This window comes from Peromyscus maniculatus, chromosome 2, assembly GCF_049852395.1.
Source record: "Peromyscus maniculatus bairdii isolate BWxNUB_F1_BW_parent chromosome 2, HU_Pman_BW_mat_3.1, whole genome shotgun sequence".
Lineage (NCBI taxonomy): Eukaryota > Metazoa > Chordata > Mammalia > Rodentia > Cricetidae > Peromyscus > Peromyscus maniculatus.
In genome coordinates, this window is record NC_134853.1 from 26,486,682 (window position 1) to 26,514,253 (window position 27,572).

Below are 27,572 nucleotides of genomic sequence, written 5' to 3' on the forward strand. Positions count from 1 at the left end.
GACTAAGAGTAAGTCTGGGAAGAGTGGAACTCTGTTTTTATTTTAAGTGGAAATTCCTCTTTCCATGTTTTACTTATCTTCTGACTCAGATTTTTTGAGATGCATTTTTTAAAAAAATAAGGGTGATTGCTATTTCTGTTGTAAAATTGTCAGGTAATGTTTGCTCTTACAATGCTGCCTTACAAAGTTTATGTAAACATTTACAGAATAGCAGACCTCCAGATAAACCCAGGTCCTGTTTGGTCGATGTAGACATTTCAACTGTGGAAGGAAGGGCTGTGTCTGTCATAGATGAACCCACTTGTACCTTGTGCTTGTCTGCTGGGATCAGCCCAGGGGGCTATTTCCTTGAAAGACTTTGGGTTAAAGAACAAAAGTGATTTGGAATTAAAACAAAATGCGTTAACATTTCTCAGATGCAGAAAATGTGTCATAAAGAATAAAATGAAACAGTTTGAACACTTCAGACTTGAGAGTGCCCAACTGCTTTTGGTCCCTGCATTGCTTGCCTTCATTTTAGCCTGTCTGTCTATAAGTGTGGCTGAAGAAACTCTGCTGCATCGGCCCCATTCATGCTGCACAAGGAAGGTTGAGCGGAGGTATCTTTCAAGGAGTTACTAAGCAAGCAAACATATCAGTCAGAAGATGGGAGAGAAGTCCAGCCTAGACATCACTTTTTGAGAGTGCCAGCGATTTAATGATTCGTTAATGCATTGGAAGTAGATGAGATTTGCTAGGGGGAAAGAACACAAGCTGTGAATATAGCTCATTGGTAGTGTGCTTGCCTAGTATACACGAGGTCCTCAGAATAATCCCTGCAACCAGGGAAGAAAACAGGAGTGCAGCATTTTTATCAGCTCTCTAAAGGCAATGCTCCTTTGAACAAACATGAGACCCTCTCACCTCCCTATCATGATGGAAAATTTTAACCTCAACATCTTCATTGCAGCACTCCCCACTCCAGATTTCTCTCTCCCTCCTCAACTCTCTCCCAAGATCTTTCTGTCAACACTTGTCTGTGTTACACACTGGGCAACTCCTTTGTATCCTTGATTCTGGACATAAAGTATATACACTTACCCTGCACATGCCCTTGGCTCATACAACACCAACAAACGCTGGCTAGAACCTATCTTAGATTTAAGACTATTGCACATTAAGAAAGTGTTTTTCCTGTACATACAAAGTTTTTGCAGTTTTAGAGAAATATGGTGCTTTAATTATGGAAAAGAAGACTATTTTCCTACCGCCATCCCTTGGCATATATTAAATAAGTATATCTTTGGATTGTATTATGTTAGGACATTATATTTTAAAACTTGCTATTTTAGTTGCTGAACTGCACATCTAAAAAAGGTATTAAATTGTTGTGGTTTAGAATTAAGACTATTACTGAAATGTTCTTAAACATAGCTGTGATGCTTTGCAAGGCAAACTTAAACAAGGTAATATTCTTACACTGATGATGAAAGCATAAAAATATCGATCAACTCTGAGAAATGTTGAAAAAGATCTGTTTCCTGCAGTATCAAATATTCTGGCAAGGTTTAATTATTTATGGAAAAATAAACAAGAACATATTTTATTAGTATGAAAATATTCTTTTATTGCTAATAATTGGTAAATTATATGTATAAATATCAAAGAATTGTTTTAAAATAAAATTCTCTGTTTTTTTTTAATCAGTGAATACTTGATTTATATACCTTGTTTATATATGTTTGCTCCCATGGTTATACAGATGTTTCTTAGATGAAAAGGGGTCACCATGAAAGAAGTGTAAGAAGCCCTCGTCCAAAGTTAAAAATAAAAAATTTTGCCTTCATTTTCAAGTTATAGTCATGTGCAGCATAATGGTTTTATCAGTGATGGACCGGCCACCCAGGCAACAGTGGCTCCCCAAGATTATAATGAAGCAGATGCATTTTAGTCCCCAAGTGACTCTGTTGAACAACTAATGATTCATGTGTCTGTGGTGACGCTTGTGTCAACACAGCTACCGCATGGACAGTTATATAAGTGGAAAAGACACAATTAGGTACAGCACACAGCACCTGGTAGTAATAGATAACAGTGTCCCCGGCTGGTGTACCTGCTGTACTCTGCTGTGGAGTCATCATCTTAGCTGCTAAGAGTTTTCTATGGAGCAGCCCCGTCTCCTGTTTCCTGCATTGGCATGTTCTTGCACAGCGCGGCTCCTGGACCCCTGACTCAAGGTGAATGAAGAAAGCACAGACAGACACAGACACAGAAGAGCTTTAGCATGGTCTCACCTCTGTGATGGAGAAGCTGCAGCACCCCAGAAGCTCGGTGTGTTTCTTATATACATTTGAACAGGGAGGTGAGGTTATTACATACAGAAATGAAGGAGGCGGGCTTATTGTATACAACTGGGCAAGGACTTGGCTAATCTCATCCAGAGTGGGTTCTGTAAGGGAGCAGTCTTTAGGCTGTAAACATCTGGGAAGAAGAAAAAGACATGGTGAACATTTTCTTTAAATACTGTCAAGCATTCACACTCAAACATGGTGGAGGTTTTGTTATCCCTTCGAGCCTCAACTGGGGAAGTCATTGCCACTCCCACGGGGCTGAGGCACTGGGATCCTTAACATGGCTGTGCCCATGTCAACAATACACATCCACTCAGGACTTCACTCACTCCTTATATTGTGTCTCCTGATCATGTCAAGAGGTCACACTGAGTGTTGTACCACATCTGTATATCATTCAGATTTGTGCAAGGACACTATGTTGGAGACAGACTGAATTGGCTAATACTGCAGTGTAACCCAGATGTTAAGCAATATGAATCTATGCTCTGAACTCTAATGTGCACTTTAAACCATACATGCAAAGCCTCTAATGAATAATAAAGAGCACTAGGTGGGCATGGGATCTATGAAGGGAAGATCCACTGCTGGTCTGCCCACCTTACAGGGTGGTTCAGACTGCCAAACAGAGCTGCATAGGTGGAGATCTCTGAGATTCAGAACTTATAGATATTCTTGCTAGAAAGAGATATTACTCCTAAACGTGTGCAATGGGAAGTCTTTATGTTATTACCATCTGGTATATGACCATTCATGGCACAACTTGAGTGCCTTGACTACAGTGTGATTCATGGCAGATATATGATGCTACCTGTGGTGGTTTGAAAGAAAATGGCCCAAAGGGAATGGCACTATTAGGAGGTGTGGCCTTGTTGGAGTAGGTATGGTCTTCTTGGAGGAAGTGTGTCACTGTGGGGGTGGGCTTTGAGGTCTTTTTCTTAAGCTTCACTCAGTCTGACAGTCAGTCAACTTCCTGATCCTCTGGTCACAATGTAGCCAGCACCATGTCTGCCTGCAGTCTGCCATGCTCCCCGTCATGATGATAGTGGACTGAACCTCTGAAACTGTGAACCATTACCTCAGTTAAATGTGTTCTTTGTAAGAGTTGCCATGGTCATGGTGTATCTTCACAGTAATAAAAAAAATCCCGAGACACTACCAGTGGCCACATCACTTGTCTCAATGTTTAGTTTTTTGTAATTGGAAACCTAGTAAGTCAGGTGATCAGCAGCAGGACCAGTGGGTACCATTTGTTGAAGGTGGACAGTCTTTGGTTCATGGTCAGGGTGTTTTTGTCTTCCACAACTCTTTTGTAAGTATCTTATTCTGCTGTATGCTGTACTGTTTTCAGTGAAGGTCAGGGTACTCCCTAGTGCCTATATTAGTAAAATACATTCCACAATGAAACAGCACTTTTGCTTTAAACATTTTAGAGTGGTGGGGGGAGGGGTCAAAGGACAACCTTGGTTGTTGTTTCTCAGTTGCTACCTTTCTTCTTGAGACAAGGACTGATCCTCACGGGGCTGCTGCTCACCAAGTAGGCTAGGCTGCTGGTCCGCTCTGGATACTTTGCTGTCTCTGCTCCTTCAGGGCTATGAGAACAATTGGAAGCCACCTTGCCCAGTTTTTTCACAGGTCCTGGGGGCATCAAACTCAGGTCTGTTTGCTTGCAAAGCAAACACGCTACCAACAGAGTCACATCCTCAGCCCTCTTAATCCTTTAATCCTGAATTTTCATGCTTTTTAAAGGTAAATCTGTAAAGACTAAAATATTATTTTTCTCTTTTTCTTCTCTCATACAATATATACCTTTTAGTTACCCCCCTGCCAAACCTCGATCCACTGTTCCTCTGTTTCCCTTCAGAAAAGAGCTAGCCTCCCAGGGATATCAACTGAACACAGCATAACAAGATGTAATAAGACTAGGCATAAACCCTCATATCAAGGCTGAGTGTGACAACCTAGTAGAAGGAAAAAGGTCCCAAAAGCATGCAGAAGAGTCAGGGACAGCCCCACAGCCAGTGTTAGGAGTCCCACAAACAGCTCCAGCTAAAGAACCACCGTGTGTATGCAGAGGGCCTAGGGCAGACCCATGCAGGCTCTGCGGTCTCTGGGAGCCCCTGGGAGCCCTGCTATAGCTGTGTTCTCCTGGTGTTCTTGAGCCCTCTGGCTCCTACAAGCTCCTAAAATCCTTCCTCCCCATCTTCTGTAGGGTTCCCTGAGCTCTGCCTAATATTTGGCTGTGGGTCTCTGTATTTGCTCCCATCGGTTGCTAGAGGAAGTCTCTCTGATGATGATTGGGCTAGGTACTGATCTATGAATATAGCAGAACATCATTAGGAATCCTTTCATTGGCCTCTTTTTTGGACATACTTGGTTCTACTGTAGTTCTCTGAGTCATCCAGGCCCTGGCCATCCAGGCAGTGTTGGTCATGGACTCTCTCTTGTGTCATGGGCCTCAAGTTAGACCAGTCATTGGTTGACCGCTTCCACAAGCTCTGAGCCACCATTGCCCCAGCACATCCTGCAGGCAGGGCAGGTGTGGGTCAAAGGTTTTGTGACTGGGTTGGTGTTCCAGTCCCACCACTGGGAGCCTTGTCTGGTTGCAGAAGATCATTCGACATCTCATCTAAAACACTGTTGAGCAGCGTTTTTCCCATGAGTATTAAGACTATCTCTCTGCTTTCTGCAAGTACCTATTTCCTCCCTTAATGTCTCTGAGAGGTACAGTCACACAAAGCAATTGAGCAAGGAAGAAAATAAACAAAGCAGTAAAGACTTCATTAGCTGGGAATTGGCTAATAGCCACAGAACAGAGCTCTGTTTAAAATGGCTGATCATATGAAGGGCTTTGTTTATGTTGAGCCTATTGGCCTAAGTAGCCTCAGGCTAAAGGGCTGGCTTTTAGGATCCCTCTGTCATCCTTTATTTCATTTTTTCCCCACGACTCCCGCAAGACCTTAAGAAGTACGAAGGAAAGTCTATCATGGAAACTTGGTGAGTTCACCTGTGGTTGGATGAAAAGGCCAAGGTTGTGGTCCAGACTCAGCAAGGCGGTGGGAAAGAAGGAAGCTCAGTCTTTGGCACCACACTCCACCCTCATGCCATCCTACCAGTTGGTTGCTGGGAATCAGGGAAGGAAGCAAGACTGTGGTGACTCTGGTGACCTACACTTTGACCCAGGTAAAGCTTTGACCCTAGCAAAGGTAGCCAATTAACTCCAGTGATAGTGTGATCATACTATGCCAGAAACATACATGAACACAAAATGGCTTTTCACAATGTCAGCGTTTTTTTGAGTGACAATGAATTTACAAGTCTTAGCACTTTGCTCTAAAATCTGTATACCTTGGCACCCTGGCCAAGGCAAATACAAGTTCTTTATTCCAATCTTATTTTCCAGTATTCTCATACCACACTTCACGTAGCACACAGCAAATACATGTAGCTTTCTCTACGTGGGTCACAGAATGAATACCAGCTAAGAACTATGCACCAAAGTTCTAGCAGAGAAAGAGCCTATATAGATAAGGCACAGAGCCAGACCTGGGCTGAGAGGGAACTGCTGATGGAATTATTACTGGAGGAGCTGCTGCAGTCAGGTTTGGGAGCAAAGCGGCAGAATTCAGCTGTGTCCTGAAGAAGCTGGAACCAGTTCAGAACAGGACGTGGGACAGGTACAGACGAGTGAACAGGTGGACAGATAAGCAGTGAAATGGGCCAACTCAGTAGTAACGGCCTACCCTGGGCCCAGGATTCTCAATCCTGCCGTGCAAACCGCTTTAAGGAGGATAGGTTGGTGAGCTATGCCATGGCTCTATAAGGTGTCCATTATTTTCTGGGGTCCAGGCAAGGGTGCTACATCATTCCCTTGGTCTGGATACCTAATCATTCTTGGCCCTGCTTACTCTGATTTTTACATACTTGTGTGCCTCTACTGATGATTATGCCGCGGCGCTGCCCCTCGTGGTCGCCGCCCACGGAGGCCATGCCGGTGGAGGAGTGTGCTGATTAAAAGAATCATAGCCATGGTTACCTTTTTAGAGCTTTATTGGGGGGGGGGGAGAGGAGAGAGAGAGAGACACAGAAGGGGGAGGGAGAGAGAGAGGGAAGCCGACAGGAGGAAGGAGCGGAGAGGAGAGGGGACAGAGAGCCCACAGAGGGCCCACCCGCTTTTTAGGCTGGGAAGCCAGCGAAGGCTGAGGACATAATTAAAGACCAAATCCTTACACCTACAGTCTCAATTCTCACCAATTAGTGTATAAGGAGTCTTCACTTTCTCAGGAATAAGTCAATTATCAATATGTGCAGGACAGATGGTAAACCCAGGAGCTGCAGTCATCCCTGTCTCTGAAAATGAAGTCAAAACTGCTTTTTAAAATGAAGTCTCCTGAGGCAAGGCACAGCCTGACAAAACACTGTTTCATGAAATGTGCAGTAACAGAGTTGGGCATAGCCTGGTCTTTACCATGATGCCAAGAGAACACCCAACCATCCTCCCTAGATTGGAGGGAAGTGTGAATGTGGGGATCCACATCTAAAAGAGCAGCAAAAACACTTCAAACATTTGAGTGCATTCCCAAAGGAAAACGCAGATCTTGTTTTCTTTGTTAGATATCTGACTTCTTACTAAGTCAGTGGGAAGAAAGCTTTGTTGAGACCTCCAAGTCCTTGAAACCAGTCAGTCTTTGCATTTCTTGGGACCAGTGCAAAGTTGGCCTGCACTCGAATTCTTCACGGCAGGCCCCTGGCACTAAAGCAGAGGCTTAGTGAGCTCAGCTGACTCACAGTGTTCCACAGCTCCTTCTCTGCCCTTGGCCCAAAGCCTAGATGAAAGGAAAGCAGACCTGTTGACTCCTCTTCCTTAGGCCTGGCTTTTATGTCTTTGCTTTTAGGCTTTTGCTTTTAGAATCTCGCTGCCTTCATACTGACTGGAATGGAGATGAATCAAATTTTAAAATATAATCATCAAAAGACACAATTAGCAAAAACTCCATTCTCCTTTAGGCTTGGAATTGACACGTTGCAGGCTTAGGACGTTTGACATAAGCTTGTTGGGGACATAGGGAGCATTTCAATACAGAGCCCTCGTGATGAGTACAGCCAAATCCAGATGCCAGTGAAGCCGCTCCACAGTGCCAAAGTCAGCAATGTGTGCTGTCTGGGTCCCAAGGCCAATGGCTCACGTGCTTAGCCCCTTCTCTGGGTCTACCTTGGCGCTCTGGGTTTCTCCTCTTAGAGACGCGTAGCCTTTTAGTCCTCTTCAGCAGATGCCATCTTCCTAGATTGGCAGCTCTGCAAGGCCCAAAGCACATCTATTTTATTTAGGACTTAACTCAGTAGATTTGTCTACTTGGGTGACATTTCATCTTACCCTGGACTGGAACTTTCATTCAAAACACCAGTGGGGAAGGGGAGCTTTTGTAGGCAGAGCTTCTTCAAGTCTCCCAAAGCATAGTGTTTAGGCAGAATTAACTCTAGAAATATTTGGATTTATTTGCTATTCCTTCTGAGTGATAGGGAACATTCTTTCTTAGCTAGAAAAATGGAAAGAATACAAAAATGTGTTAAAATATACAACACAAGTGTCTCTTTTAAAAAGTTGTCTCTCTTCATATTGTTGTTTAATTAACTATATCAGATCAATAGGTTCTTTGGAAGTCAAAGCAATCCAAATTTGCATTTGTTTCGAGAAAAGCTTATTAATATAAATAAAGAATTAAACTTCAGCTTTTCCAATAAACATCTAAACAGCATTTATTTTCACAATAGGACACTTTCATGGAGGAGGGCTGACATGTAGAGGAGAAAAAGGGAAAATTCATCCCCCAATTAGTACATTTTACAAAGAATTAGAGAAGATGAAAAACTGAGGTATGAGTAAAATATTTTTTAAAATTTTATAGTTTAATTTAATTTTACATATCAGCCACGGATTCTCCTGTCCTCCCTCCTCCCACCCCACACCCCACCTTCCCTCCAATCCACCTCCCCCCATTCCCATCTCCTCCAGGGCAAGGACTCCCCTGGGGATTCAGCTCAGCCTGGCAGATTCAGTCTAGGCAAGTCCAGTCCCCTCCTCCCTTCACCCAGGCTGAGCAAAGTGTCCCTGCATAGGCCCCAGGCTCCATACAGCCAGCTCATGCACTAAGGACAGGTCCTGGTCCCACTGCCTGGGTGCTTCCCAAACAGTTCAAGCTAATCAACTGTCTCACTTATCTAGAGAGCCTGATCCAGTTGGTCTCTCTCTCTCTCTCTCTCTCTCTCTCTCTCTCTCTCTCTCTCTCTCTCTCTCTCTCTCTCTCTCTCTCTCCTCTCTCCTCTCTCACTGGTTGGACTGCTGGAGCTCCACCTGGGGCTTGGCTGTGGATCTCTGCATCTGCTTCTATCAGTCACTGGATGAGAGTTCTATCACAACAGTTAGGGTGTTTGGCCATCCGATCACCAGAGTAGGTCAGTTCGGGCTTTCTCTTGACCATTGCCAGTAGTCTATTGTGGAGGTATCTTTGTGGATTTCTGGGGACCTCTCTAGCATTCTGCCTCTTCCTATTCCCATGGGGTCTTCATTTATCATGGTCTCTCTTTCCTTGTTCTTCTTCTCTGTTCTTGATCCAGCTGGGATCTCCTGCTCCCCTTTCCCCCGACCCTTGCCCTTCATTACATCCCCTCACGTCCAGTTTGCTCATGTAGATCTCACCCTTTAGATGATTGAGATCTTAACATTGACTCAGTAAGCACTGTGAGCTTTCACTTATTCATTAATCATGGGGCTCGAACTTTCCACACTAGAGATGTAGAGATGACTGTTTCCCTTCAGGAAACACAGAGTCAACTAAAGAAGACAGATAGCCGTGGTCCTTGATGACAAATCATGCTTAGAAAAGAGTTCAAAAAACGTTCTCACAGTATTACCATCAAATGTTAACATGGCATCTCAGATCCCTTTTTAAAAACTGGTGTTGTTGCCGGGCGATGGTGGCGCACGCCTTTAATCCCAGCACTCGGGAGGCAGAGACAGGCGGATCTCTGTGAGTTCGAGGCCAGCCTGGGCTACCAAGTGAGTTCCAGGGAAGGCGCAAAGCTACACAGAGAAAACCTGTCTCGAAAAACCAAAAAAAAAAAAAAAAAAAAAAACTGGTGTTGTTGGTTGACATGGTTTTAATGTGGTTCCCTATGTGTTGGAGACTCAGTCCCTAGAGCATCAGTATTGGAAGAAAGGGATCAATAGAAGAAGAAATTGTCACAATTACCATTATGATTGATAGCATTATCACAAGAGTGTTTGTCCTGACCAGAACAGGTTGTTCTAAAAGACAGTTAGCCCTGTCTTGACTCTCTGTGTTCTGACCCTCTGCCAGTTGTGACATGAAGTAGGTCCTGTTCAGAAGTGAACCCTCAAAATTAGACTTTCCAGATTCAACAATTGGAAGAATAAGTCTCCATTCCTTATAAATTGGTCTCAGATATTCTGTTATAACAGCATAAAACAGAACAAGACAGGTGTATTTATTATAAAATATACATTCCATTGCAAAACTGCATAATAAAACAAATATTGATTTGCTTGTATTTTATTTAAAAGCTGATGCATAAATTCTTCCAGAGTTAATATTTCACAGTTTATATGTTAGAGCAAATACAGAAAGATGGGAAGCAGTGGATTTGAAATTTAAGTTCTGGCTTTAGAATATAGTTAAGCAGTAAGTACCATGATATGGCGCCCAACATTTTTAGAGTCTGGAGTGCTGCATGAAGTACATGAGGAACAGAACAATGTTACTGAAGATAATTGTGGCCTAAATGCTACATTGGTGCTTCTGTTTATGTGGATAATCACAAGGTGACTACTTTGGATCCTAAGTTCTGCATATTTCAAAGGCTTCATATCACTGTGAGGTAAGTTAGGATTTCACCTGAGCAAAGAGTCTCTGCAAAGACCGCTCCAAGTGATTTCATCTAGGGTTTCAAAATGGCAGATAAGTGGAGGTGAATACCCTGAGACAGGTAGAGAGTAGGAGCAAAATCATGAAGTATCTTTTATGTCGTATGAAGGAAATCAGATTTTGTGGTGAACAAAATGTTCTCTGTCTAGTTTAGATTTATCAATCTAGTAGAGACTTGAACATAGAGCCTGATGTCTAATTAAGTATTTTTATGGTTTGGATATGACACGTGACCACAACTCAAGTCTTGGTTTCCAATACAGTTTCCTAAAGATAGGCCCTCTGGGAGGTATTTGAGTCATTGGGGTGCCAGCCTCATCACCAGACTGATCCATTGATGAATTTATAGTTTAATTGGCTAATAAAGTTAATAAAAGCTTTAAGGGGTAGGGTTAAGGCTGAGGAAGTAGGTCGCTAGGTGGGGTGTGTGCCCTGAATATTATATTTTGTCTGGCCCTTCTTCACATGTACTGGCCAAAACATTGTGCCAAATGTTCCAGGTCGATTTTGTCGGTGACAGGTGAAGACAAGGAAGGACTCACAGTTAGGGTTATGAATTTGGAAGGTGTTAGGCCACACTCTCCCAGGGGCCCTCAGCAGTTACAGAGCAGAGCAGGAGAGTTTTCTGAAACACTGGCTTTTGATACAACAATGTCCCTAGAAGAACCAAAACCAAACTGTTGTGGTGGTATTGTGTTCCCCAAAATGTGTACCCTAATAAACTTATCTGGGGTCAGAGACAGAACAGCCACTAGATACAAAGGCTAGAAAATGGTGGCACTCACACCTTTAATCCTAGCATTCCAGAGACAGAAATCCATGTGTTCAAGGATACAGCCAAACATGGTGATTCATGCCTTTAATCCCAGAAAGTGAGCCTTTAATCCCAGGGAGTGGTGGTAGAAAGCAGAAAGGTATATAAGGCGTGAGGACCAGGAACAAGAAGCATTTGGCTGGTTAAGCATTTGGCTGGTTAAGCTTTTAGGTTTTAAGCAGCACAGGTTAGCTGAGAGCCATTCGGATATGAGGACACAGAGGCTTCCAGTCTGAGGAAACAAGATTAGCTGAGAAGTTGGCCAGGTGAGGTTAACTGTGGCTTGTTCTGTCTCTCTGATCTTCCAGTGTTCACCCCAATACTTGGCTCCAGGTTTGATTTTATTAATAAGAACTTTTAAGATTCCTGCTACAAACTACCAAACGAAAGTATTATAGAGTGATCACTGAAGGACTTCTCATTAACGTCTGGTATTCAAGTTCACCTGTTCTAGTTTGCTAAATTCAGAACAACCATTCTGTCAGTGGCATGAGAGATGCTGACCCCTATCCGAGTTGAGGGATAACAGTGAAGGGAGCTATAAATGGAAGAGCTATGAAAGGGTTTGATTTGACTATAACTTTCATGTAGAATTGAGTGAGAGGTTTGAAGAGATAGAGAAACTAAAAGATGATTTCCAGTGTCTGGACTATGGTGACTGGGCACATTAATGTCCTCATTTTGAGGTGGAAGATTAGTTATTGACAGACCTTAATGGGTACATCTATACAAATACACTGAATGTATATCTAGGCAAATATCACATTCAGATAAACATTTGTTAGATTGTAATTTGAGAATCGTCATGTATTGGTAATTTAAATGCTGCCTTATTGGGGAAAATTATAAAGGCCACTCCACGTAGTTAAAAGGAAGATTTATTTAGTGGATGACTTACAAATGAAAGAATGGATAGGTCGCGGGGGTCTGGGGAAGGCGTATAGCAATCCAGCGGTGTTCTCTGGAGCTCTGCACAATCAATCTCCACCATCCAGGGTCCAGGCGCAGAGAGAGCGCCCCGAGCGAGCGCTTGCCCATCCAGCTCTCAGGTTTCCAGCACCTCCCCTCGCCCCGCCTCGTAGGCGTGACAGTTGCCAGAGTCTCAATGGGGGTTGGAGCTTCCAGATCCAAGCTGGAATGGCTACCCACTACATCTCCCCCTTTTTGTCTAAATAAGAAGGTTCTAAACTAATACAAGACTATATACAAAGGAATGGTTATCAAATATTGTCCAGAAATAATGAGGGATAATGACCTAGATAAGATGTAACTACAACCAATGCAAACAATATCAAGCAAGAAACACATTCTAAAATCCAGAGAAGTATAGAGCATAGGTAAATGGCATGTTATAAAGATCATTCAAAGGTGTCCTATCCTAAAGAACCTGAATCTAATACTTAATATGTTCTATCTAAGATATTATATATACTAAGTTGTAACTATAACTGCTAGTCTTCAGTCTTCAATCCCATCAAAGACCTGAGAAGGAACATAATGGTACTTGAGAAATGGTAGACGGATGCAAGCAACTTCGGGAGTCTTGCAAGAGTAGACCAAGACAGCTGGCAGCCTGGACACTCACCTAATGTTTCTCAGCATTGTTGGTGCATTCAAATTGGCTACAGGCCTAGAGTATCTGACAGACCATTTTCAGAAGCAGGATTTCTGAAAGACCATCTTACCCTGTCTTGGCAGAGTACAGTGGTCGCTTTCCTTGTGTCCCGCTTGTCCAGAAAGGACAGCATTGCATTTGTACTGTCAGCCATCAAGGCAAGGGCAGTTCTTTGCCCAGTAGGCCATTTTGTGCCAAAAGACAAACTTCCAAATGGAAATGTCTTAGAAGCCCAACATTCTCTCGGGATCAATTGGTGCAGCCAGGAGCAATTGTGTCTCACGTCAACAGAATTTTAAGTTATTTAAATGCCATATTCTCTAGGTCTATGAAGTGTTTGAAGATTACCTATCTATCTGAAATATCTCTATGTATACCTAGAAGACTTAACTAACATGGCTACAAATATGATTATCATAGATGACTAACTATTAATCTATTTTAATTATCCATTACAATTTTAAATGAGTTACATAAACAATACCTCAAACAAGAATAGAAATATATATATACAGTATAACAAAATTAATTCAAGTTTGTATCAATAAACTAAAATTTATACCAATGTAAAACATTTTAAACATAAACTAAAATCTATACCAATGTAAAACATTTTAAACAAGTTGTTCTTTAAAAGTAGGTTCATTAATCTACCCTTTTATCTTATCATCTCTATATATCTATATCATATCCCCTTTTTGTTTTTTAGAAAGAGACCACATTTATAATCAACCTGTTTTAAATAAAAATATTGGTTTTTCTCTGTCCCACACCAGAGGGCTCTTCTGATTTGGGACACAAGAATCTCTTAACCATTTTTTTAAAGCAATATGTCTGGGTTTAGAGGGGGAGTGAGCCAATTCCACCTCTAAAGCCAGCTTGGTATATTTGGGAATTTGGGCGTAGCATCTCTTACTACTTCCTGCTGGAGGGGGGCGCTGTATCTTCTGGGGACGCAAAAGAAAATTTTAGGCCTATGGGGTAGTCCTTGAGGCTGTATTGTGGGAGCCAGTTGCCTTGAAACCGTTCTGGATGTTGGATCATCTGGGCCATGGTGTCATCGGATATCTTTCAGGGGGTCTTGGCTGGTCAAACCTGATGTATCTTTTTTTTTTTTTTTTTTTTTTTTTTTTGGTTTTTTTTTTTTCAAGACAGGGTTTCTCTGTGTAGCTTTGCGCCTTTCCTGGAACTCACTTGGTAGCCCAGGCTGGCCTCGAACTCACAGAGATCCGCCTGCCTCTGCCTCCCGAGTGCTGGGATTAAAGGCATGCGCCACCACCGCCCGGCCAAACCTGATGTATCTTAATATGGAACAAATCCATAGCCTCTGGCTTTCTGTGGAAACAAAAGCAGAACCTCTTTTCCAAAGCAACATATCCTTAAATCCAAATTTTGAAGTCAAGTTACCTTTAAAATATACATATTGGTTTAATTCAACATCTTTTTTTTTTTTTTTTTTTTTTTTTTTTTTTTTTTTTTTTTTTGGTTTTTCGAGACAGGGTTTCTCTGTGTAGCTTTGCGCCTTTCCTGGGACTCACTTGGTAGCCCAGGCTGGCCTCGAACTCACAGAGATCCGCCTGGCTCTGCCTCCCGAGTGCTGGGATTAAAGGCGTGCGCCACCACCGCCCGGCTCAACATCTTTTTTGATCAAATGTTTTTTTGCAGTTAAAAATCCCAAAGACAACACAATCCAGATTGTCTGTGTAATATTCATCTTTACGTGGCTTTTTACATTAATTTTTTTGTCTCTTTCAAGCCTATGTATATTTTACACACATTGTAAACGATGTTATCTGAATCAGTCTTTTTGTGAGCCTATTGCTTTAAACTGCATCCTTCTAAGCCTGAAACAGCGCTGTGGCTGCTGGCTCCGCCCACTTCAGCTTCCCAACATGGCAGTGGTACGTTTTCCGCCAGCTCTGGGAGTCATCAAGTCTCAGAAATAGTGGGTCTAAGCTTTTATCAAAGCAGCATGTAGCCCAGAAACCTTTTTTTTTTTTTTTTTTTTTTTTAAATACTAGTAAAGACTAAATCTACTACACAGCATAATGTGCCTCTGGCGTCTTAGACCCCTCATTCCCGCCATACTGCCGGTCAAACGCACACGCCAGGAACCCGCCAGTTTTGCGGCGTTTTGCGGCGTCTAGCTGCTCATATGAGACAAGAAGCAGGAACCTGGTTTTGGCTCTGTTTAGAATTGGTTATTAAATATTCTCAGGTTTAAGGCGGAAACTCGAGCCGTTGGGCGCCATTTGTTGCCTGAGGGCTTCTCTCCAGGTTCCCCAAGCCCCGCGTGTGGTTGAAAACTAGATAGTTATAATTTCCTCAGTTATGATAAAAGATAAGTTAGCTATAAAACCTTAAACTCACAAATATAAGATAGATAAGACATCTTCTTTAATATTGTAACTATAATTCTTGCTCGGTAATTGTTTTGTTATATGTAATTTTACCATGTTAAAGTTAAAACCTTCCTTTTAAAAAAAAAAAGAAGAAAGGGGAAGTGCTGTGGATATCACTCTATATAAATAAAACTCTGATGGCCAGTGACCAGGCAGGAAGTATAGGCGGGACAAAGAGAGAGGAGAATTGGGGAAACAGGAAGAAGGAGGAGAGACACTGCAGCCACCGCCAGGAGAAGAGCATGTGAAGACGCTGGGAAGCCACCAGCCACGTGGCAAGGTATAGATTTATAAAAATGGGTTAATTTAAGATAAAAGAACAGTTAGCAAGAAGCCTGCCACGGCCATACAGTTTATAAGTGATATAAGCGTCTGAGTGATTATTTTATATGTGGATTGTGGGACTGTGGGGCTTGGGGAACCTGGAGAGAAGCCCTCAGGCAACACTGCCTGAAGGGGTGAAGACGTTCCTTAAGGACATAAACCAGAGAGGGTTGTCATAGAAACCCCGAGGAAAGGAGATTTAAAATATAGAGAGAGTAGGGATTAGTATTAATCACTGCTGGAGGGGTGGGGAAAGAAAGGGGGTACCAAATAATCACTTAATTTTTCAACTAGGAAGAGCATTTTCCAGTAATGGAAGTGGAAGAAGTCAGTTTCAGTGGGCTGAAGAATAGAGAATGAGAGACGAAAAGATGGTCTTTGGACCCAAAGGAAGGGCTGCTGGAGAATGGGGGTTTTAGCGATGTGCCGGCATTGCTGGCCTGATTTTGGTCAGAGATTTGCCCTCCTCATTCTTGCTGTTTTGAAAGAGGATGTGCCAGGCTCTCTCCGCTGCCTCTCATATCACCTCAGGAGAAAGGGAACAAATGGCATGTTTTGTAAATTAGATTAGAGTATCTGAACATAGCTGGCCGAGTCTCGCTATCCTTCCTTTTGGGAACAATCTGCCTGCACAGAGCAAGCATTCTGTTCTTTCAAGGGCAAGCTCCGTCCACGCCCACAGAAAGGTTTGCTTTGGTCCAGTGCTGCCATGAATTTTATTATATCTGTCTTATTCTGAAACTTGGTATTATTAAGCTGTTTTAGTTTCTTTCTGCCCTTCTTTGGTTTCTCATCCATACAGGATAAGAGAGACTGATGTCATCTGTGTATCAATTAATTGTTTTTTCAAATATAGTACTGATTCCATGAGCATGGAAGATTGATAGTGGGTCCCCAGATTTCCACAGACATTGATACACATATAGAGATTATTCGTCAGCCCCACTGAACCAAGAAAATGACCACAAGTGATGAGTGAAAATTCCACCTCACTGGCTTAAAAAGAAGTTGCTTTCTCTCTCTCTCCTGTGTATGAAATCATAGCTATGGCTGCAAGCTAGTTTGGCTATGCAGAGGAGGATTGAGTTCCAGGGTTTCTAGAAGAGAAATATGAATGGAATCTGAATTGTTAAAAGTCCTGATAGAGAAGTAAGGGCCCCCTGGGCTACCTATGCTGTACACGACAGGAACTCTTTATTCTACCAAAGCCATTGTTCATTTGAGGCTCCTTATTACAGAAGTATAGTCTCTAGCTAAGAAACCAAGGTCAAGTTGGCTTGGCCTTAAATACTCAGTACTATAAATCTAACAGGTAGATGGAATTTCACTAACTAAACTTTTCAGCTTAAACACTAGACTTACAGGATATATTATTTCTTAGAGAAATGAATGATGCCATTTATAATATAAAATATGACTACCATATGCATATTTATCAATTCATTCCAAGGGTGGTAAGTGAGAGAGGCTCAGGAGTGCTAACTAAATACAGGCTTGCCGTAATTCTGTTTATGTGAACCCAACAGTTATCAAATACATCAAGAAAGCTTAGCTGAGCAAGTTTTTCAGGCCCTTCAGGAGAAAGAACATAAAGGTCCTAAAGTCATAGTGCACTTAGCATGTTTGGATTCAGGGGAGCGGGGTACCTGGTGCACAGCGGGTGAAGGAGGGGGCGTGAACTCGGAGAGATGGCGATGCTCAGATGAGATGAATCCTTGGGAATCGGAATAAGGACTTGGGGTTTATTCCAGACATGACAGGCAGCCATCACAAATATTCTTTTTTTTTTTTTTTTTTTTTTTTTTTTTTTTCTTTTTTTTTCCGAGACAGGGTTTCTCTGTGTAGCTTTGTGCCTTTCTTGGAGCTCACTTGGTAGCCCAGGCTGGCCTCGAACTCACAGAGATCCGCCTGGCTCTGCCTCCCGAGTGCTGGGATTAAAGGCGTGCGCCACCACCGCCCGGCTCAACATCTTTTTTGATCAAATGTTTTTTTGCAGTTAAAAATCCCAAAGACAACACAATCCAGATTGTCTGTGTAATATTCATCTTTACGTGGCTTTTTACATTAATTTTTTTGTCTCTTTCAAGCCTATGTATATTTTACACACATTGTAAACGATGTTATCTGAATCAGTCTTTTTGTGAGCCTATTGCTTTAAACTGCATCCTTCTAAGCCTGAAACAGCGCTGTGGCTGCTGGCTCCGCCCACTTCAGCTTCCCAACATGGCAGTGGTACGTTTTCCGCCAGCTCTGGGAGTCATCAAGTCTCAGAAATAGTGGGTCTAAGCTTTTATCAAAGCAGCATGTAGCCCAGAAACCTTTTTTTTTTTTTTTTTTTTTTTAAATACTAGTAAAGACTAAATCTACTACACAGCATAATGTGCCTCTGGCGTCTTAGACCCCTCATTCCCGCCATACTGCCGGTCAAACGCACACGCCAGGAACCCGCCAGTTTTGCGGCGTTTTGCGGCGTCTAGCTGCTCATATGAGACAAGAAGCAGGAACCTGGTTTTGGCTCTGTTTAGAATTGGTTATTAAATATTCTCAGGTTTAAGGCGGAAACTCGAGCCGTTGGGCGCCATTTGTTGCCTGAGGGCTTCTCTCCAGGTTCCCCAAGCCCCGCGTGTGGTTGAAAACTAGATAGTTATAATTTCCTCAGTTATGATAAAAGATAAGTTAGCTATAAAACCTTAAACTCACAAATATAAGATAGATAAGACATCTTCTTTAATATTGTAACTATAATTCTTGCTCGGTAATTGTTTTGTTATATGTAATTTTACCATGTTAAAGTTAAAACCTTCCTTTTAAAAAAAAAAAGAAGAAAGGGGAAGTGCTGTGGATATCACTCTATATAAATAAAACTCTGATGGCCAGTGACCAGGCAGGAAGTATAGGCGGGACAAAGAGAGAGGAGAATTGGGGAAACAGGAAGAAGGAGGAGAGACACTGCAGCCACCGCCAGGAGAAGAGCATGTGAAGACGCTGGGAAGCCACCAGCCACGTGGCAAGGTATAGATTTATAAAAATGGGTTAATTTAAGATAAAAGAACAGTTAGCAAGAAGCCTGCCACGGCCATACAGTTTATAAGTGATATAAGCGTCTGAGTGATTATTTTATATGTGGATTGTGGGACTGTGGGGCTTGGGGAACCTGGAGAGAAGCCCTCAGGCAACACTGCCTGAAGGGGTGAAGACGTTCCTTAAGGACATAAACCAGAGAGGGTTGTCATAGAAACCCCGAGGAAAGGAGATTTAAAATATAGAGAGAGTAGGGATTAGTATTAATCACTGCTGGAGGGGTGGGGAAAGAAAGGGGGTACCAAATAATCACTTAATTTTTCAACTAGGAAGAGCATTTTCCAGTAATGGAAGTGGAAGAAGTCAGTTTCAGTGGGCTGAAGAATAGAGAATGAGAGACGAAAAGATGGTCTTTGGACCCAAAGGAAGGGCTGCTGGAGAATGGGGGTTTTAGCGATGTGCCGGCATTGCTGGCCTGATTTTGGTCAGAGATTTGCCCTCCTCATTCTTGCTGTTTTGAAAGAGGATGTGCCAGGCTCTCTCCGCTGCCTCTCATATCACCTCAGGAGAAAGGGAACAAATGGCATGTTTTGTAAATTAGATTAGAGTATCTGAACATAGCTGGCCGAGTCTCGCTATCCTTCCTTTTGGGAACAATCTGCCTGCACAGAGCAAGCATTCTGTTCTTTCAAGGGCAAGCTCCGTCCACGCCCACAGAAAGGTTTGCTTTGGTCCAGTGCTGCCATGAATTTTATTATATCTGTCTTATTCTGAAACTTGGTATTATTAAGCTGTTTTAGTTTCTTTCTGCCCTTCTTTGGTTTCTCATCCATACAGGATAAGAGAGACTGATGTCATCTGTGTATCAATTAATTGTTTTTTCAAATATAGTACTGATTCCATGAGCATGGAAGATTGATAGTGGGTCCCCAGATTTCCACAGACATTGATACACATATAGAGATTATTCGTCAGCCCCACTGAACCAAGAAAATGACCACAAGTGATGAGTGAAAATTCCACCTCACTGGCTTAAAAAGAAGTTGCTTTCTCTCTCTCTCCTGTGTATGAAATCATAGCTATGGCTGCAAGCTAGTTTGGCTATGCAGAGGAGGATTGAGTTCCAGGGTTTCTAGAAGAGAAATATGAATGGAATCTGAATTGTTAAAAGTCCTGATAGAGAAGTAAGGGCCCCCTGGGCTACCTATGCTGTACACGACAGGAACTCTTTATTCTACCAAAGCCATTGTTCATTTGAGGCTCCTTATTACAGAAGTATAGTCTCTAGCTAAGAAACCAAGGTCAAGTTGGCTTGGCCTTAAATACTCAGTACTATAAATCTAACAGGTAGATGGAATTTCACTAACTAAACTTTTCAGCTTAAACACTAGACTTACAGGATATATTATTTCTTAGAGAAATGAATGATGCCATTTATAATATAAAATATGACTACCATATGCATATTTATCAATTCATTCCAAGGGTGGTAAGTGAGAGAGGCTCAGGAGTGCTAACTAAATACAGGCTTGCCGTAATTCTGTTTATGTGAACCCAACAGTTATCAAATACATCAAGAAAGCTTAGCTGAGCAAGTTTTTCAGGCCCTTCAGGAGAAAGAACATAAAGGTCCTAAAGTCATAGTGCACTTAGCATGTTTGGATTCAGGGGAGCGGGGTACCTGGTGCACAGCGGGTGAAGGAGGGGGCGTGAACTCGGAGAGATGGCGATGCTCAGATGAGATGAATCCTTGGGAATCGGAATAAGGACTTGGGGTTTATTCCAGACATGACAGGCAGCCATCACAAATATTAATAACATGAATGAAGTTGACTTTTTGCAGTGCTGTCCCATGCCCAAATGGAAGCAAGGAGATAGGAAGGCAGAGTCATTTAAGATCCCTGGCAAAGCAAGTGAGTCACACAGGGACTCAGTCCTTTTGAATGATTTGGGGATTTTGAAAACAAGCCCCCTAATCAGCAACAAAAATAAACATATTAGCTGAAACTAAAAGAACACTTTAAAGCATCAAAGATTTTCTTTCATGTGGATCTCATTAGCCAGAATGTTTCTTCACTCTCAGGCTCTGATCCTGCCCCTGGCTGTTCCAGGCATGCCTTTGTTGTTAGAGAGTGAACCCCTTGTTCTAACCACCCAGGAGGGGTCCTCAAGCACATCTGCCTGCTTATGGGAACTTAGTCGGCAAAACAAATATCCAGGTTTTAGTCAATCAGATCAATGCTGGCCAGCAATTTTGGATTAGTGCTTTTAAAGTTGCTGCAAGTCCCAGCCAGTGTTCTACATTGTTTGGACGGAGACTTGGACAGCTGCTGGGTCCTCACAAGACATCTGGTGACGGGGATGTAGCCGCTCCCAGATGGGAGAGCATCTGTTAGTTGGTCCAATGTGCAGGAAGAAAGGAGATAACAAAAGGAAGTGAAGTGCCAGCAAAGTAGAGTAGATGAGAACTGCAGCAGGTGAGGATGTTCTAAACGAGTACTCCAAAATGGATAATTAATAGTTTTCCCCAATAGATTTAGTCCCCTCTCTTTACCCTTTACATCTCCTGTGAGTTGGCTCGTTCCTTTGGTATGTGATTCCCTTCCTACTGGATGATGTTGCAGCAGTGTCAGGAGTGAGCCACTGAGGAGGTTGGAGGCCCTCCCAGGAATTTGAAAAGAATTGCCATCCTCCCTCCACCAAACCAAACCAGAAACCTTAAGATGAGGGAGAACTGTCTTATATCTCTGTTCTGACAGTCTCCCAAATGGGAAGGTCTACATATAATTTGACTATGCTAGTGAGAGAGACAGAGACAGAGACAGAGACAGAGACAGAGACAGAGAATGCTTGGAAGCAACGTTAGTCATCAGTTACAAATGAGGGCAGTAAAGGAGTGTCAGGGTTGTGGTAAAGAAGAGTGTGTTGCTGAGATTTTGTATAGAACTGAAGAGACAGCTTACCAAACATGAGAGAATTACTGAAAGGCCTTGAGTTTCCAGGTGACTGAGCAAATGGAAGAACACAGTGATACAATTGACACTGGGCTTTTTATTTGTTTGTTGTTTTGTTTTGTTGGGTTTTTTGTTTGTTTGTTTTACTTTCTCCCACAGCATCCTGCGATCTTGCTTAAAAAGACAAGAGAAAGTAATGTTTGTCGCTATGGTTTCAACCTGAAAAGTTCCTCACAGGCTGTTTTGAATTATTTGTTCCCACTAGTGACACTATTTTAAAGGTTGAGGCCTGGGTGATGAAGGTAGGTGAGTAGGGTGGGACTTTGAATGTTATACACACCTCTGTCTCTTACCTTCTCCGCCACAAGAACGTGAGGGGAGGATGACCGAGTCCACTGGTGTCTGTGTGTCTAGAGCGACGACAGAGCAGCTTAGGCTGGGCAGCAGTGAGATGAGACCAGAGAACTGCAGGACAGGGGAAGCCAGAGCAAGAGGAAGGGTGTGAGGGAAGGAAAGTCACCTGCGCTTGCATTCTCATCAACTCAGGAAGCACTGTGTACGATTTGATCTGAAGGCTCTGCTCATGATTCGCGTTTAAAAGTCAGAAAATGTCTCCAGTCCTCCATACTAACAAAACCATGCCATTTAGCAGATAATGTGTTTAGAAATTTTTACAAGCATGACCTCATTTGATCTCCCAACAGATGACATTTTCCATACCACAGAATCACACATAATCTGTGTGACAGACCGGATATTTATACCTAGTAACATAATTACATACCCTTTCTCTTCTAATTATTATATTAATTATAATTAGTCTAATTATTATATTATTCTTTTCTTCTACACTAGAACTATTGAATATTGCCAACAAAAATGTGTTCTTAAAAATTATTGTGTTAGCCCCAGAGAAGCTAGGTAACAAGGAGGATCCTGAGAGAGATGCATGGATCACCCTGGGAAGGGGAAATAGATGAGATATCCTGAGTAAACTGGTGGTGACAGGTGGGGAAGGGTATAGGGGAGGGGTTGGGGGATGGGAACATGAGGGACCGGGATGGCTGAGTTAGGGGAGGAACAGAGAAGGAGAGCAATGAAAGAGATATCTTGATAGAGGGGCCCATTACAGGGTTAGGGAGAAACCTGGTACCAGGGAAACTCCAGGAATCCACAAGGATGGCCCCAGCTAAGACTCCTAGCAATATTGGAGAGGGTGTCTGAACTGGCCTTCTCCTGTAATCAGATTGGTAACTACCCTAATTATTATCATAGAACCTTCATCTAGTAACTGATGGAAGCAGATGCAGAAATTCACAGCCAAGCACTAGACTGACCAGGAGTTCAGTTGAAGAGAGGGAGGAGGGATTATATGAGTAAGGGGGTGTCAAGATTATGACAGGCAAACAAACAGAGACAGCTGACCTGAGCTTGTGGGAGCTCACGGATACTAAACTGACAGCTAGGGAGCCTGCATGGGACTGACCTAGGCCCTCTGCATGTGGTTGGCAGTTGTGTAGCTTGATCTGTTTGTGGGGCCCTTAGCAGTGGGATCAGGATCTGTCCCTGGCACATGAGCTGGCTTTTTGGAACCTATTCCCTATGGTGGAATGTCTTGCTCAGCCTTGATGTAGGGAGGAGGAGCCTTGCACTTTCTGAGGAGTGGATTGGGAGGGGGTGTTAGAAAAGAGGTGGGAGGGAGGGAATGGGAGGAGAGAAGGGAGAAGAAACTATGGTTGATATGTAAAACAAATTAAAAATTTAACAAAAAAAAAGATTAAGAAATTGTGTCGAATTTCAATCACTGTGACAAAAGACCTAAGTCAAGGGGAAAGATTGATTTTGGCTCAGGGATTCAAGGGTTTCAGTTCACGGTTACTTAGTCTTATTACTTTGGTCTAAGGTAAGGTGAAAGGTCATGGTAGAAAGTGTATGTTGAAGAAAAGCTGCTTACCCATGGTGCCAAGAAGTAGAGAAAGGAAGGATCCAGTATGTCTTCCATAATTTAACTTTTTTCTGTTAGGTCCTCTCTTTGTTCCTTGTCTATTGCTACAAAGAGACACCATGACCAAGGCAGCTTATACACTAGTTTATTGAGGGCTTACAGTTTCCACGGATTAGTACATGGTCATCATGGGAGGATCATGGCAGCAGGAAGGCAGGCATGGCACTGTCACAGTAGCTGAGAGCTTACATCTGATCCACAAGCGGGCCTGACGTGGGCTTTTGAAACCTCAAAGCCCACCTCTAGTGACATATCTCCCTCAACAAGGCCATACCTGCTATTCCTTCCAAAACAGTTCCACTAACTGGGAACTAAGCATTCAAACATAGAAGTCTATGAGGACAGTCTCCTCCAAGCCAGGTCTACCTCCTAGAGGATCCACCACCACATAATAGCACTGTCAGAGAGTGATCAAACCCTCTAGCATATGGCCTTTGGAGATGTTTAATATGCAAATCTCATTACTACTTACAGTATCCTTCACAGATAACTTAGGAACATAGGAATGAGACATGAGTCACAAGGATTGTTTTCCCAATTTTTATTATGAAGACATAATGTCAGCACACAGCCCCAACTCTTGCACACTATAAATTGTGAATTTGTACTACTATCATCAAATGCCTCAGCAAAGAAAGCATATTAAATTAGAAGTTTATAATGCTAAGGCTTATAATTAAGGGGAGATATAAGATTATGAGTTATTATTCAGAAAAGGACAAAATATATTTGTTGTCACAAAGATATTAAAATAAAACTCAAAATAATGTCCAAGGTTTTGCAAGAAGAAGAAGCCAACAGGAAACTGTGCATTAAGTAGTCCATGAAATTACTTATTAAGACTTGATTTTTTTTTTTTAGAACAGTTTTGTCCTAATAGCAAATTTAAAGTACTGGGATTCCTCAAATGCCCAGATGTTTACAGACTACCATGGCAAATGCCCCTCACCAAGGGAGTGCTCATGTTAGAGTTCACTAACCTGCATAGGCAGATGGTACCCACTGTTCATAGTCTACTGTTGGACTCACCCTAAGTGTTGTATGTTCTATGGGCACATGTGCAATGGCACATATTATGGTGATATTTTAATTGTACTCAAATGTTATTTTATTTGTATGTTAATAAATAAAGTTGCCTGGGGATCAGAGCTAATAGCAAGCCATAGCAGAGTTGGGTGTTCGTGGCACACGCCTTTAATCCCAGCACTTGGTAGGCAGAGCTAGGTAGATCTCTGTGTGTTCAAGGATGCAGCCAGCATTGGAGACATACGCCTTTAATCTCAATACCATAGAAGACCTGGAGGGCTGTACAACAGACAGTGACAAGGCAGTCATGTGGTTGGGTTTACAACCAATGAGAAGGCAGAACAGAAAGTCTATATAAAGACAAACAGACAGGAAGTAGCTCTCTTTTGGAGAGGTCTCTTAGCTTAAGAGGCTAGCTGCAGCAGGCGGGTAAGGCTCTTAGCTCTGATCTCTTGGCTTTCTTCTTTGCATTGGTTCTGTGTTTCTTACTTAATAAGATGGTTGGTTACATCTACAACATATCTGTCATTAAGTGTAATTTTTATTGTCCCCCAAATAGTCATTCCTCCCTTGCTCCAACCATGATCTTTTACCATCTCCATAGTTTTGCCTTTTCTAGAATGTCACAGTCAAAAGTCATTCCTATGGCGTGGCACCTCTTCACTTCAGGTTGGATTCTCTCAGTAACACACCTTTAAGTTTTCTTCATGTTCTTTTTATGGGTTGATACTTCACATCTTTTTAGAACTCAAAATATTCAGTCATCTGCATCTATCACCATTTATCCAGTCACCTGTTGCTTCCCATTTTACAGTTGTGAATAAAGTTGCTATATACATCAGGGTGCAGGTTTTTGTATGAATATGTTTCAGCACCTTTTGGTAAATACCAAGGAATGCAGTTACTGGATCATATGGCAATAATAATCTCCAAGCAATTTAGACATCATTAATCCCTGCTATAGTATGTCACAAGAACTCTAGGAGAAAGAGTTGAGCAGTCACCTATACTGACTACACCCTGCTTCACAAGCTTGTAACCATGCATGAGAAGTGGAAAACCTTAGAATGTATACCCAGTGTTTCTTACCTGTGGAAACTAGGATGCCAGGTGAGGCTATGGGAGCTCCTCTATGAATAATTAAGGGAGGACAGAAAAGAGGTACTTCTTGAGTTACTTTCATGCCTAAGTTTTGGGTCATCACTATTAGGTTGACTCCAAATGACCTCTTCACCTGACAAATGTAGGTGATGCCAGGTTTTGTTTTATGCAAACAGTACTGTGTGGGGACAGATGAGTTCCGTGGTACACAGATATGCAAACAGTACTGTGTGGGGACAGATGAGTTCCATGGTACACAGATATGCAAACAGTACTGCGTGGGGACAGATGAGTTCCATGGTACACAGAAACTGTGCAGAGGAGGAAAAAGTAGATTCAAATAGAGTAAGAGGCAAGAATGGGGAATTCACTTTGCCAGCCCTAAGATGGGAATTCATTTAGAGAAATAAAGTAAGAATAAGCGTATATTGGCTGTTTTGAGTGGCTACTGTAGTATGCTGTAGTATAATGATTGGACTTGGTAAAAGTAGAAAAAAATTGTAAGTTGAGGCTCGATATTTTATGAAGATAGCAAAAAATTCCAGGTTTTTTTTCTTTCTGGTTTTTTGAGAAAGAGGAACAGGGTCTCACTCAAATTAAACTCAAATTTTAGAAAAATTCTGAATGTTTGGGCAGAGTGATCTTAACAAAACGTGTTTGCATTTTTTATTGGAATATCAAATACTACTCTTTTGTAACTCAAATAAAATGGATAAGTAGAAACCACTGCACTCAAAAGAGAGTTAAGGGTTACACCTCTGTCTTATCTAGTAAAAGTTGTCTAATAATTGACATTTCTTCATCCTTTGCCAGAGTGCTCCAGAGCATGATGACAGGTGCCTGCAGTCACACGACGGGCCTCTCGGCAGCATCGCCAGGTTCCCCTGGATGATTTCCAGGGACTTCTACCTTAGATCATCTTGTGCTGCCTTCTGGGAAAGGGTCACTCCAGCCGTTTAGGAAAACCAGCTTTCCACTGCAGAACATAAAGGCAAATGAAGCCAGCCAAAGCAATAAAAGAACACTTTATAATTCCAAATCATTAAATTGAAAAATATTTCGATGGTGCGACTACCTGTTCACTGTAAGCCATCACTTTGTGCTCAGAATCCACCCCTTTTTAGAAAGGACAAAAAGTCAACAGAAACCTGAAAGGAGAACAATAGAAAAATGACAAGGATAATCTTTGAAATAGTATTTAAAACAGTTTGTGTTCGTAATGTCTTTATTTTCCAATCTACTTAACATTTAAACAAGAACAAACATCCTTGACTTTGCTGTCCTCCAAAAAGGACGTAAAGGGACACAGTGAGTCAAAGAAATCAACCCAGTTTATAAATGAATTCTGCAATAACTTATGAATTGTAGCTTCCAAAGCATGGGGATAGGAATTTACAATATAGAATTTTTTTCTCTCTGTGTGTAAATATGTTACGTGAAAGATTTTAAGATATTATTAATGAAGAATACAAATATGCAGGAATGAAAACTCTCCAGCAAAACCATTTAGAGGGAAAAAACCCTCAAATGTTTCATTTTAAAAACTATTTTTTTTATTTCTTTCTGTACAATGCTGGTGACTAAATTTTGACTTCTACATATGGAAACAGTTCGAGAAGAACTGGTGTGGAAGAGCATGGCTTTGCTCTCTGTTGGAGAATGGCTTCTGTTAAACAGAGGACAGTGAACCTTAACCCAGCAGAGAGTCAATGGGGTGGAACACAAAGGTAGTTCTGGAGCCAGCTTGCCCAGGAGATGTACACTGAAGAGCAGAGGGCCTCTCTTCCTTAAACCTTCAGACCCCAGGTCTCTGTTTTCAAAGGCAAGCCTACAAGAAGCTGGGGTCTGCAGGAGACAAGTCCCGATACCGTGGGAACTGGTCACAGGGCAACTTGTTTAGACCAAGAAGGGTTCGATGTGGTCTCTGTTTCTTTAACATACTTAGCTGTTTTATATACTATTTACCATTTCAGTGAGCAGGTAAGAAACATGTCTTTCTCTTCTAAGATTCTTGCTCTACATATACACTTCCCTTTA

General features: G+C 42.1%; 1 long non-coding RNA gene across 1 annotated transcript; it reads left to right on the forward strand.

The window, feature by feature from the left end:
• Positions 1-26,574, forward strand: LOC121827153 (uncharacterized). Its single transcript, XR_013048982.1, has 3 exons — positions 1-599; positions 1,742-2,310; positions 26,349-26,574. It is a non-coding gene; the product is annotated as an uncharacterized LOC121827153 (long non-coding RNA).
• The last annotated feature ends 998 nt before the right edge of the window (positions 26,575-27,572 follow it).